General features: G+C 49.6%; 1 protein-coding gene across 1 annotated transcript in view; it reads left to right on the top strand.

The window, feature by feature from the left end:
- Tmem132b (transmembrane protein 132B) overlaps positions 1-12,628 on the top strand; it is a 276,790-nt gene that overhangs the window by 183,216 nt on the left and 80,946 nt on the right. The window lies entirely within an intron of this gene.

The following is a 12,628-nucleotide window of genomic DNA, read 5'->3' as shown; positions in this document are numbered from 1 at the left end:
ATTTACCTGCTTTCCATAAGGGCTCCTGGGAAGCCATTTAGGGTTTACTGCATGAATCTCTTTTCGTTTGTGGTGTTGCCAAGCGGCTCCCGGGGACCTCTTGTCTTTTATCGTCTCCATCTGTGTTCATATCTGGTCCAAGTGCTGCACTCGGGGAAGACGTTTTCACTGAAGTGTGTCGGGAGTGTGTGCTGGGAGTGGAGGCTCTAGAGGCCCAGGAACCAGCCCCTTGTCAGTTGGCACCGCCCTGAGAATCCCCAGGTGGCCCTGGGATTGGCAAAGTTTAAAATGCAGATGGACTAAAAAAGCCTTGTTAGGAATTGACCGGCTGAAGCTGGACAGGGTCCCAGAGCCCATTAAACTGCCCACATGTCTGCCCTGTTGGCATGGCAGGATGACATCTCTTCCTTTGAGCGTGTCTGGGACCCTGCTCATATCAGGCTCAGGAGCCACAGCTGAGAACAGCATCATGGGCAGAAATCCATATCCCCAAAAGCATGGTGATGGTGGACACACATTGGGAATGTTAATTTTTTTTTTTTTTTTTGGCATTGCTTGGACCTTCTTATACTGGGCATAAAAGTGGGAGAATCCACATTCAGGTATTCTGGACCACCGGTGGCTAGTTGCTGGACACATGGCCTTAGTGCTTCCATCTCAGCTGCCAGTCATCTTGGTTTTGAAGATCAGTCTCATCACAGTGACACGCATTTGGCTCCGTGGCAGCCACAGCTTGGCAGAAAACCACTTGTTAAGGAGCAGCGATGAGCGGACCTGAGTTCCCGGGAGAAGAAGGGTTTTCCTGCACCTCCTCTCCCTGTCCATTCTCCAGCTCACCCGACACGTCAGGCTGGCGTGGCTGATCCCTTCTCAGGGCCATTGTCGATTTGCTCCGTGTGTAACTGATAACACCTAATTCCCCACAAGCCTGGGATGGGACAGGACTGGATGCCGAAGGGGTGCACCCCACTGTCTTCAAAGGAGCGTGCCAGTTCCTAGGGGAGCTGTGGATTGACACGTGCTTATCTGAGAGGAAGGTGGAATCAGGTCAAGATATCAGGGTTGGTTAAGTGTAGTCCTCAGGCTCAATCCAGGCCGATGATGCCCGTTTTGGTATGGAAAGTATTACGAGAGCACGAGCCCACTTAGGATGAGCTTATGAGTCACCTGTGGCTACTTGGGTGCTGTGATGAGGCTGTGTATTTGCAGTCAGGCATGCATCTCTGGCTCGAGTTTTAATTTTAGCCTCCTGTAATAAGTAGCACTTGGAGATGATTCCAGAGGATGGAGCTGCTAAGAGGCTTTGGGGAAATCTTGTCTCTTGCATTAGGGATCATTTCCCGAGGAGATCTTTACCCAAAACGCTCCTACCCTCTTTGGCCAGTGGTTGTGTGTCCTCTCTCATGATACAACCTGAAGCCCAGGCTGGCGTGTCACTCATGAGACAGGTCACATGATAGGGACAGAATAGACCTGGGGGAAAGGGATCTGGCTGAGCACAAAGGGAATGGAGACAGGGAAAGCAGGCTGGTGCATGGCTGGCCAGACACTGGTCCTTTCCGTAGCCTTCCTCCCATGACCACTTCTGGTGGGGCAGCATGCCTCCCAGGTAGACAGACATGGTGTGGCTCATATGGGTTTGTTCCTCTCCCTCATCTGTCTCCAGGGCCTCCTTCTAGCACACTTTGAGCCTCCTGCATCTCCTGGAGGGGTCAGTTTATATCCCATACATCCTGCTCTGTGTGGCTGAGTTTCACTTAGGGACACTTCCTGGCTTTCGACTAAGCTTGCCCATTGGCTGGGAAGTGGGACAGCCGGAGGTTTCACGTCTTGGTTCCCTGCGAAGGACTCAGGATGACTCCAGGTGGGGGTGAAGGATGGCTGAGCTTGCTCGGTAAAGTTTCCCAAGGATTCGGTGAGTTGCTCTAGGTGAAGCATCTGCACTCATTAATATTAATATTATTTCCACAATTGTCAGCATGTTGATTAGCATATACAGGGAGCGCTGCCAAATGTGAGAACAAATAGAAGTTGGAGCTCAGGCTAGGAGGTGACACTTCTCTTAGAGGTTTGGGTGTTGAATTTCCCCCGCAGGGTCAAGTGTGAACACTTGGTCCTCAATTGGTGGCGCTGTTTCAGGAGGCTGCAGAGCCTTTAGGAGGTGGGGGCCTGGCTGGAGGAAGTAGGCTGTTGGGGAGGGAGGGCCTTGAGGTTTATATCCTGCTTCCTGTCCCTCTCTGCTGAGATATGAGTGTGGAATCCTGTGCTTCTGCTAGTACACAGTGTGGCCAAGGTTCTCTACATTTTCTGCCATGATGGACTATATCCACTCCAGCTGTGAGCTGGAATGGGCAAGTCCCTCTTCCTTCAACCCACTCTTTCCAGTTACTTTATTATAATGATGAACAAAGAAACTGATTTCAAGAGTACTCAATTTGCTGTTGTGTGTGAAGCTTTTTTTCTGGGGAGACTCAATATGTGTTTCCTTACTCAAGATACGGGTAAGACAAAAAGACATGATTGCACCAAAGTCCAACTTGGGGAACTGTCTGCATGCCACTAACTGTCATTCTTCTCCTCTGAGACCTCTTGAGCTGGGCCTGCACAGTCCACATTGCCTTCAACATTGCTGCTTCTATGCCCCTACTAGGATAGCCCATGAACAACCCAATCACCCCAAAGTCTTCCATATTTCTCCAACAAACAGCACGATCAGGCCTGTCACAGCAATACCCCACTCCTGATAGCAACTTCTGTCTTAGTTACTGTTCTGTTGCTGTGAAGAGACACCATGACAAAGGCAACTCTTATAAAATAAAGCATTTACTCGTGGGCTTGCTTACAGCTTCAGAGGATTAGGCCATCTCATTATGGCGAGGAGCATGGCAGCAGCTGGGCGGGCATGATGCTGGAGAAGTAACTGAGACCGTTCCTTCCCGATCTGCGGGCAGCAGGCAGAGAGAGGGAGGGGAGAGGAGAGTGAGGGAAGGGCCTACCATGGGCTTTTAAAACCTCAAAGCCCACCCCCAATGACACACTTCCTGCAATCAGGCCACACCTCCAAATCCTTCCCCAAATAGGTCCTCTTCCTGGTGACCATTCAAACATATGAGCCTATAGGGCCATTTTCATTCAAACCACCATAGGAACCAATGAATTCATCGGGGTTCCCAACAGGAGTGTGGGTGAGGAGTTACTTACAGGAGCAGGAATAACTTAGAAGTCACTGAAAAAAATCTACCCCAGTGCTGGTGACAATGCGTGGAAGCTGCAACCTTGGACCATTTGCCTGTCTCCTCCAGCAGGCCAGAGTCTGTTCCCCTTGCAACTGTTAACTACTTCAAAATCTTGGGGTCCTCCCGAATCTTATACAATCCTGCTTTCCCAGAAATGTGAAACTTGCTTACTTCCCAAGTCTCATGAGCCCCCCAGACCTTCCTGGAGTATACAACACTTATGGAGACAGTTACAGCCACAGGGGGGTGGGTGGGAGTCCAGTGTGCCCCAAGATTCATCTACTGTCAAGGAGGCGGGCAGTCTGTATGGTTCTTAAAGGGGATTGATAATGGCTAGGAGGACAGGAAGACCTTCAAGGCTGAGGAGCAAGGAGGTGTTTGGAGAGCTTGGTAGGAGCATGTGTACATGGCAGTCCAGGGCTGCAGGTGAGGAGGCATGGCTGCTGCGTAAGCACAGGGGAGGTGAAGGGGGGGGGGAGGCAGCCATGTTGGGTTTATCTGCTATGCTGTCTCCAGGGGCATCATTTATTTTGTTAAGTCTTGTGTCCTATGCCTTCATAGAGAATTGTTGAGAAAGGGGCCTGAAGGCAGTGTCTTCCATTTCTGCGTCTTTCATCCTTCCTGCCATGTGAAGATGCAGCTTCATTGCGCTAGAGGATGCAGCCACAAGGCACCACCTTAGAAATAAAGAGACCAGACCTTCACCTATTCTGAACCTGATCTTCTTGGCCTCCAGGAGAAGGCAGTTTCTCTTCTTTGTAAAGTGTCCAGCCTCAGGTGTTTTGTACAGCAGCACAAACCAACCGAGATGCCTGTAGTATGCTGAGGCTTGGCTTAGCTCATGTTAAGACAGAATTATCAATAACTAAATATCAATTTACATAGCAGGATTGTTTCCTGTCATCAGGAAGATTCACAGGTACCTTCCCTCCTCCACCCTTGGTGTTCACTCTTTTCTGTTTGTGTCTGCTTGGAGCATTGTGCAAGGATGGGTTCAGAGGCTCGCCGGGGGGGTTCTGTGGTCATTAACCTATGTCTGCCATAGGTGGAGCGGGAGTGGAGGTAGTGCCCGCCATGTTCTAGCTTTTCCATTTAGCCAGTACTTTGGGACATTGTAGGAAAGTCTGTTCCCACTTCCTGCCTCCCAACTTCTTTGCCAACAGGACCCCAGCATGGTCTTTGCCCTCTGCCTGGCTTCCAGCTAATAGGGTTCCTCCAAGCCCAGGGTAATATGTGGATTAACCTAATTTATCAACGGGCATCCTCCATTTGCTGGTGATGATTGTAGGGAGTGGTTTTTTTTTTTTTTTTGGTTGTTTCTCTGACTAATGAAACCCCAGGGGGAAGTCTGTTGAGGAGTTGAGGGAAGAAACTGCTTCCTATTAACAGCTGGGCACAAGTCAGGGATGTTTCTGCCTTTCTGGCACTGGCATGTTGGTGTGGGGGATAAAGCCACTGCCCCTTGAGAGGAGCTGCAGGTACTTGGGGATAGTGGAACAGAAATAGAGGGCCTGGGCTTACATGTCAAGGATCTCCCAGCCCCAGCCACCTTGCCTTGAGTACTTAAAATGCTCCATTTAACATTGGCCGTAGGCTGCAAAGAAGGGCTTCCATGGGGCTCTTTCCATGGTCCCATGCTTTTTCCCTCAACCCAGTTTTTATCCCCTCATGCAGGGGTCATCACACACAGGCACGGAAGAACAAAACTTCCCTCCGGCTGCATACCCACCTCTCAGGGCAGGGGCATGGGGAAGTGTTTCTGGCTTTGTCTGTGACAGGATGAGCAGCCAATGACATCTGCCACCATGGGCTATCTTGTTTTATCCTCCCGGAACCCTCTGAGAAGTTGTGTTATCCTGGACTTTCATCCAGACTTATTCATGAGAATGGCTGCCAAGGGTCAGATACTCTGTATGCCTGTTGGTTTGATTCAGTCTTGGCTTCATGTAGGTAAATAAATAGTTTTGGGGTGTCCCTGAGTGTGATGAGAATAGACACCAGATGGGGAAGCCACTGTGGGACTGGTGCATTGATCCAGAGAAGTGGTTTTGCCAAGGGCAATGGCTGTGGTGATTTACTCATTCATTTCCTATCTATCTATCTATCTATCTATCTATCTATCTATCTATCTATCTATCTATCTATCATCTATCTATCCATCTATCCATCCATCTATTCATCCATTCATTTATCCATCCATCCACCCAACCCCCATTGATCCATTCATTAATACATCAGTCCACATATCCATCAATTCAAACCTCCACTGATCCATCAGTAGATTGATGTATCCATTCCTACATTGGACCATCAGTTTCTCTATTGATTCATGTCTCCCTCTATAGATGCAGTCATCATTTTATCTGTTGATCCATCCACGCACATATCCTTCTATCTTTCCATCTACTTACTCTCCTCATCCATTCATTCACTGATCCATTGTCCATCCTCCATTTCTCCGTAAATCCACTAATTGATACATCCTTCCCTCCGTTGAGCCATCCCTCCTTTCATTGAGTCATCTGATCCTTTTCTCCCTTTATCCCTCCATTGATCCATCCATCCACTTACCCATTTGCTATTCATCTACTGATCAATCTGTCTATTGATCTATCCATTAACCCACTCATTTATCCATCTGTTCATCCGTCCATCCATCCATCTGTCCATCCATTCATGCATGCATCCTTCAGTCAGTTGATTGGTCCATCCATTCATTCATTCCCGCATAGCAAACACACGTATAGCATACACTGCATGCTAAATTCATCACTTTCTAGTAAAGAGAGAGAGAGAATGGAGCAGGTGGGAACTTGGAGTTGGATCCAATAGGCCTTGGAATTCATTCTGTGCAATGTCTTCACTTCTCGAAGATCAGCACAGTTGGTCACCGCAAGCTGCAAAGTCTTCACCAGGGGTCACACAGAGGGAGGGTTGCAGCCCTGGGCACTGAGGCCACCTTCTGAGTGATTGTTACTTTCTGCCTCCTTCGTGGCTCGGAAATGCTGACGAATGTACCCATTTCTTTTCCTGCCTTTCCTCCTAAGCCTTTCTGAATGCACACGCTTTCCCTTTTGCTTCCCCAGTGTCCCCCCTTTTTTATTGGGTTTTCTGTGCAGCTCCCGAGCTTTCAGCGTGGGGATTTGTTCCTGTGGGTGGCATGGAGTTCAGGACAGCAACCCACCATTCAACTCCAGTTCTTAAAACTAAAAAGCCCCAGCTCTGCACATGTAGATAAAAAACACATTATCTTTCAAAAAGGTTGAAATAAAAAAAATGAACACATTTGGTGAGTTTCTAGGCAACTGGAACCATGGTTTGAGTGCAGGCCGCAATGAGATAATCAGCTCCCCTTTCAGTCACGCTGGCTGAACCCTTCCAGCACGGCCTGGGCACAAATGCCTCTTTATTTCCAATGGTGTTTGGGCACTGACAGTGCCAAGCGCTGTCCCAGAGGATGGTGATGAATAAGGCAGGCAGGGTCCTGGCTCCTCAGCCCGACAGTCTCCAGATTCAGATAGCCCGATAGCCCTTCATTTTAGAAGTGAGGGGTGCTCAGGAGACTCCAATGAGCAAAGGTGGAGATCGGGGACAGGCTAGGCAGCACTGGAGTGACAGCAACTGAGCCCTCCTAAGGACTTAGCCTTTGCTTTGAGAACTAGATGAAAAGGGAGAGCCAGCCGTAGCAAACTGTGGAGGAAGAGCGTTCCAGGCAGAGGGAACAGTGCACGTCTTCAAGCAGAATTTAAGTAGGACAAAGAAGGCTAGTCAGCTGGAGTGGGAGGGCAGAGGGAGGGCGTCAGGGCCCAGAGAAGATAGGAGAAAGGCAGGATAGGGGCTGCGGGCGTTGGCTCCCATTTCAGGATAGGGGCTGTGGGCGTTGGTCAGCATTGGCTACCACGTCAGGGGTTTTCCTTATCAGTTTCTCGTTGCTGCTGTGACCAGTAACCTCCAGCAGAGTGGCTTTCACCATACCAACTGACCTTGCAACTGTGGAAGTCAGAAATGGTCCTTACAGAATAAGATCAAGGTCTTGGCAAGTTGGCAGGGCTGAGTGATGGCAGTTTTTTTTTTTAATGGGGGGTGGGCGGGGAGAGCCTGTCCCAGGGTGTGCTTTCTGGCTCACAGAGATTACCAGCATTCCATTGGTTGTGGCCCCCTTTTCACTACATACATCCTTCCTATGCCATCCCTGAGACTGGTCCTCCTGTGTCTCCTGTGAAGACCCCGTGCTCCCATCTGTGCCGCCTGGATGAGGGAACGTCAGCTTCTCACCTCTGAGGCCTGATGTAGCCACAATCTTCCAAGATCTCTTCTGCATGTCCTGAGATTAAGGCATAGACATCTTTGGAGGAGGCAGGTTTCTCCCTCTCTGTCGACTTCAGTGGCTTTGGACTGTCACCTCATCAAACCCTCTTAACAACCTGCAGAGGGTAGGGTTGCTACACCCGTGCTCTGAACTTGGGACTTAGAACTATAACAGCCCTCTCTACACTGTGAGTGACTGCAGGGAATGAGGTTCTAGGTGTCAGATCTCACAGGTTCCCATGGCCTCAGCTGGCCTCAACTACAAATCAGCCAGACAGTGGTATAGGCTGCACCCTGCTCACCATACAGTGGTGGGGGGTGCACCCTGTTTATGTACAGTGGTGGGGTGCACCCTGTTTATGTACAGTGGTGGGGGCTGTGCCCTGCTTACCATACAGTGGTGGGGGGTATACCCTGCTTACAATACAGTGTGGGGGGCTGTGCCCTGCTTACCATACAGTGGGGGGGCTGTGCCCTGCTTACCATACAGAGGGAGCTGTGCCCTGCTTACCATACAGTGGGGGGGCTGTGCCTGGCTTACCATACAGTGTGGGGGGGTGTGCCCTGCTTACCATACAGTGGGGGGACTGTGCCCGGCTTACCATATAGTGGGGAGGCTGTGTCCTGCTTACCATACAGTGGGGGGGGCTGTGCCCGGCTTACCATATAGTGGTGGGGGGCTGTGTCCTGCTTACCATACAGTGGGGGGCTGTGCCCTGCTTACTATACATTGGTGGGAGCTGCACTCATTTACCACACAGTGGTGCAGGCTGCATCCTGCTTACTATACAGTGGTCCAGCTTGCTCCCTGCTTATCATACAGTGGTGTGGGCTGCACTTTGCTTACCATACAATGGTGTGGCTTGCTCTCTGCTTACTATACAGTGGTGCGGGCTGCGCTCTGCTTACCATAGAGTGATGCAGACTGCATTCTGCTTACCAAGACAACTGCAGCTCCCACTGTCCTTTGTGACTTACATTTCTGGAGCCCTGGCATCCTAAGCCTCTTTTAGATATTCTCTGTGTCTCTTCCTTCCTTAATCCAAGCCTGTCTGAGACACTGCTGGAGACCTCGCCCAACACTGGCAGCTGGTGCCTCAAATGAGCTGCAGGCAGGTCTGACTTCTAGGTTCTGCGCTGAGCAGAGCAGTGGGATTCAGTACTTGGTAGCACAGAGTGGCAGCCCCAGCCACACCCACACGTTCTCACCTGATTGATCCCAGAATCTCACAGCTGAAGCGAGCAGTCTTCAGTGTCAAGGACAATGAGTGTTCAGCGAACATTCTTTGCAGAAGGCTTCAAACAGAAGGCAATTGGTTACTAATGCTGACATCTGCATGTCCATGGCAGAGTGGGTGCCACCCACGCAGCACAGCTACAGCAGGGCATCGCCCCAGGGTGTGGCACCAGTGAGGTTCGGAAATTTCCTTCCCACCAGAGAGGTCCCACAACTGAGGTGTTAGCCCTTCCTGGCATATATTAAGCATACAACAATCCAAGAGGATTGCTTTGGGGGCCGGTAACAGCTGCCCAGTGGAAACAATGGCAAGAACCCATCACGATGTTTGGTGGAATCCCCTGTGTCTTCCTGAGAAAGCCTTTGCCAGTGTATAATTCCTGAAGGTAAAATGGGATAAAGATGCGAGCCAGTTAAGCAAGCTCTGGAGAAAAACCAAGTTGTCAATCAGAGGCACAAAATGACAGAATCCAAGCACTCCGATGGCAGGGACGCGACAAGACAAATCTTTAAAGGCTCCATCAATATTATTAATATTTATGACCAACCCCGCAGACGCAGCCGCCAAGCCGCACATCCCTCAAAGGCTCCTGCTCTGGAATTGTTCAGCCTTGCTGGGTGATGGGTCTTGAATGATGAAACCCAGAGCGATTATGTGCAGAATCACATCCCCGTCTCACACCCCCTGAAAGGCAGCAAAATAATCAGGAAACTGTGTGTCGAGACAATAATTTTCTTGAGAAACAAACAAACCAAAAAGCCTTTGGCTATTGACAGGTGAGCTGGATCATTGATCACAGCTTGAGCGGTGAATAGGTAAATTGTCTGCGAGCCCTCAACTTCCCGGGGCGGATAGTCCTGTTGAGAAAGCACAGGACAATCCACCAGCAAATGGCTTTGCCAGACCCTGCACTGGGATGGGAGGGGAGAACATTCTCCCACCAGGGGGAGCATGTGGAGATGTGTGTTCGGGCTGGCAAGAGGGCTCTGCCAGCACAGTGTTTGCTGCCCAAGTGTGAGGGACAGAGTTCAGATCTCCAGAGTGGACATAGATCTGAGTGTGGTGGTGCACACCCCTGTAATCCTAGCACGGAAGAGGTGGAGAGAGGGAGGGTCCCTGGAACTCACTGGCCAGACTGCCCAGCAGAATCTGTGAGCCCCAGGTTTCGAGAGAGATCCTCTCTCAAAAAATATAGAGCCACAGGGGAAGACACAAGACATGCGCCTTTACATGACAAAGACCTGGCCTTTACATGCACACATGTGCACCAGCACACTACACATGCCTGCACACACACAGACACAGACACAGACACACACACACAGACACACACACACGTCTAGCCTTTTAAGTTCATATCTGACCTTGCCCTTCCCTTAAACTGTGTGTCCTTCACTAGGATCTGCCTCATTATCCTGTCTGTGGAAAGGGTTGGTACCTTAAGATGGGGGTAGAAGGAAGTCATAGATCCCTGCCTGGTGTTGACCACATATATCTCCAGCAAACATCTGAAGTTGTTCCTTCATTTAATTAAAAACAATGCACATGCACATTTTGCCTGAGTGTGTTTGTGCACCACTTGGGTGCATTGTGCCTGAGGAGGCCAGAAGAGGGCGTCAGAGCCTCAGGAACTGCGGTTGCAGGTGGCTGTGAGCTGCCACGTGGGTGCTGGGAATAGAACCCAGGTTCTCTGGACGAGCAGCCAGTGCTCTTAACCACTGAGTCATCTCTCCAGCTCCTTCTATATTTCTGCTTAGAGCACTTATGAGAGGTGGTTAATCTGAAAGTATTTGATAACAGGTGGTGTAGTCACTGACCAACTGGAAGTCACACAGCTTGTGGGGTTATTGAATCTTCCTTCAGCCCACGGCACGTCAGCCCTGCCGGGATTAATCAGCAAGGGGAAGCTCCAAGGCATAGTATTTGCCTCACCCACCACATAGCCCAGCAAACCATTCTCTAAATGGCTTTAATTCCACACAAATTGTCAGGCTGCTATTATTTTTCCCCAATTTGGCTCTTTCTTAACTTTTTCCATAGGAGAGACTCACAAATGACAGCCCCAAAGTCCCCACCAGGTGGCGCTGGCAGATCAAATTGTATCCACAGGTGTCTGCTCTGTTCCAGTCCCTTACCCATCTCTGATTCCTGGGGAGCCTTTCCAGGGTTCCAGGCGCCCCACCAACAGTAGAGGAAGGCTTCATCCTTCCTACCAGGGCTCAGCACAATCCTGACCACCATAGCCTGGCTCTTTAAATAAACTGTTTCTTCCTTGGCCAACATCCCTGCCTTGTGCAGCTGTACCGCCCCCCCCCCCCCCCCCCCCCCCCCCCCCCCCCCCCGAATCTTTGCTGTTCTTATTTCAAACATCATGTGGTTGTAGTTAAAGAAAATGCAAGCGGCAGAGGGAAAAGCCCAAGCCGCAGCATGTCCAGTGTGATCACCAGCCTATTTAGGACGGACACGCTAGTGTAGGGCCACACGGCGCAGGGAGGTGCCTGCGTGAGTGATGGACAGAGGTGGGCAGCAGGCTTGGTAACCTCTGCAAAGCTGTACTCTGCCCGCTGGGCTTCTCCTCTGCATTGTTAAGTCCCCCGTTTATTTATACTTAAAACAAGGTAAGGGAATCCAGTGTGAAATGTCTACCCTCTGCCCGCTCACGTGCCTTTGCAAATGTAAAATGAATAAATGAACGAATAAAATAATGACAAAAAGCATTAACGAACACAAGCAATGTTTTTTTTTTTTCTTTTTCAGATCTTTTGCTATGATGGGGGGGTGGAGTTTATGGTTAGAAAAATCAATGACTGGGGCCAGGATCTTAATTTTTCTGTATCAACAACATTAGAGTGATTATTGTTACATCCACTCTGGTTGTCACTATTTATTCCGTGTGTGTGTGTGTGTGTGTGTGTGTGTGCATGCACACGTGTGTGAAGGCCAGAGCACACTTCAACTGCCAAAGATGCTCTCACCTTTAAACATTTTTTAATGCTTGTATACAGTGTATCTTGCTTGTATCCAACATTACTTTCCCCTCTGTCTTTCTTTTTTTTAATTTATTTATTTCTTTATTAATTAATTAAAGATTTCTGTCTCTTCCCCACCGCTGCCTCCCCTTTCCCTCCCCCTCCCCCAACCAAGTCCCCCTCCCTCGTCAGCCCAAAGAGCAATCAGGGTTCCCTGCCCTGTGTCTTTCTCCAGGACTCCTGCCACATCTCTCCCGTCCCTGCCCAAGCTTCACGTCTTCACTATTTACTTCTAACCCTCCAAGCCCATTCCTTCCAGCCCCTTGGTAGTGTTTACCCTTAGCTTAGAATCGGAATGCGCAACGTAGTAGCCACCAGCTACCTGTGATGATTCAATTAAAATGAATACAAAACAAAAAGAAATGTCCAGCCCCTTGGTTGCACTGGCCACAGCTGAAGTGCTTAGTGGGCACATGGTGCCGGCTTTGTCGTCCTCAGTCCTCAGTACAGATCCAGAATATTCCACCGGCGGAGAGAGTTCGGCTAGACAGAATCCTGACCGTGGGGTGAATTGCACCCTTATGCTTATTCCACTCTGCTCTGCTTAGATAATTTATTAGCTTCATAGATAACTAATAAAATATTGAAATGACTATTATATAATTTATGTATGTGTATTTACACTGTCAGATTTGATTACACCCACACTCTTTTTGTGGCACTCGGAGATTAATGTATTATTCAGTGTCTTAGTTACTTTTCTTCTTGCCGTGACAAAATGCCTGGCAAAAGCAATTTGAGGAAGGAAGGGTTTATTCCGGCTCACGGTCTAAGGGCACAGGCCACCATCGCAGGGAGGGCATGGTGACCGGGAGCA

This window comes from Alexandromys fortis, unplaced genomic scaffold, assembly GCF_014885135.2.
Source record: "Alexandromys fortis isolate MF-2015 unplaced genomic scaffold, M_Fortis_MF-2015_v1.1 scaffold_56, whole genome shotgun sequence".
Lineage (NCBI taxonomy): Eukaryota > Metazoa > Chordata > Mammalia > Rodentia > Cricetidae > Alexandromys > Alexandromys fortis.
The sequence above is the reverse complement of the archived record's forward strand: the minus strand, read 5'-3'. Positions and strand labels throughout refer to the sequence as shown.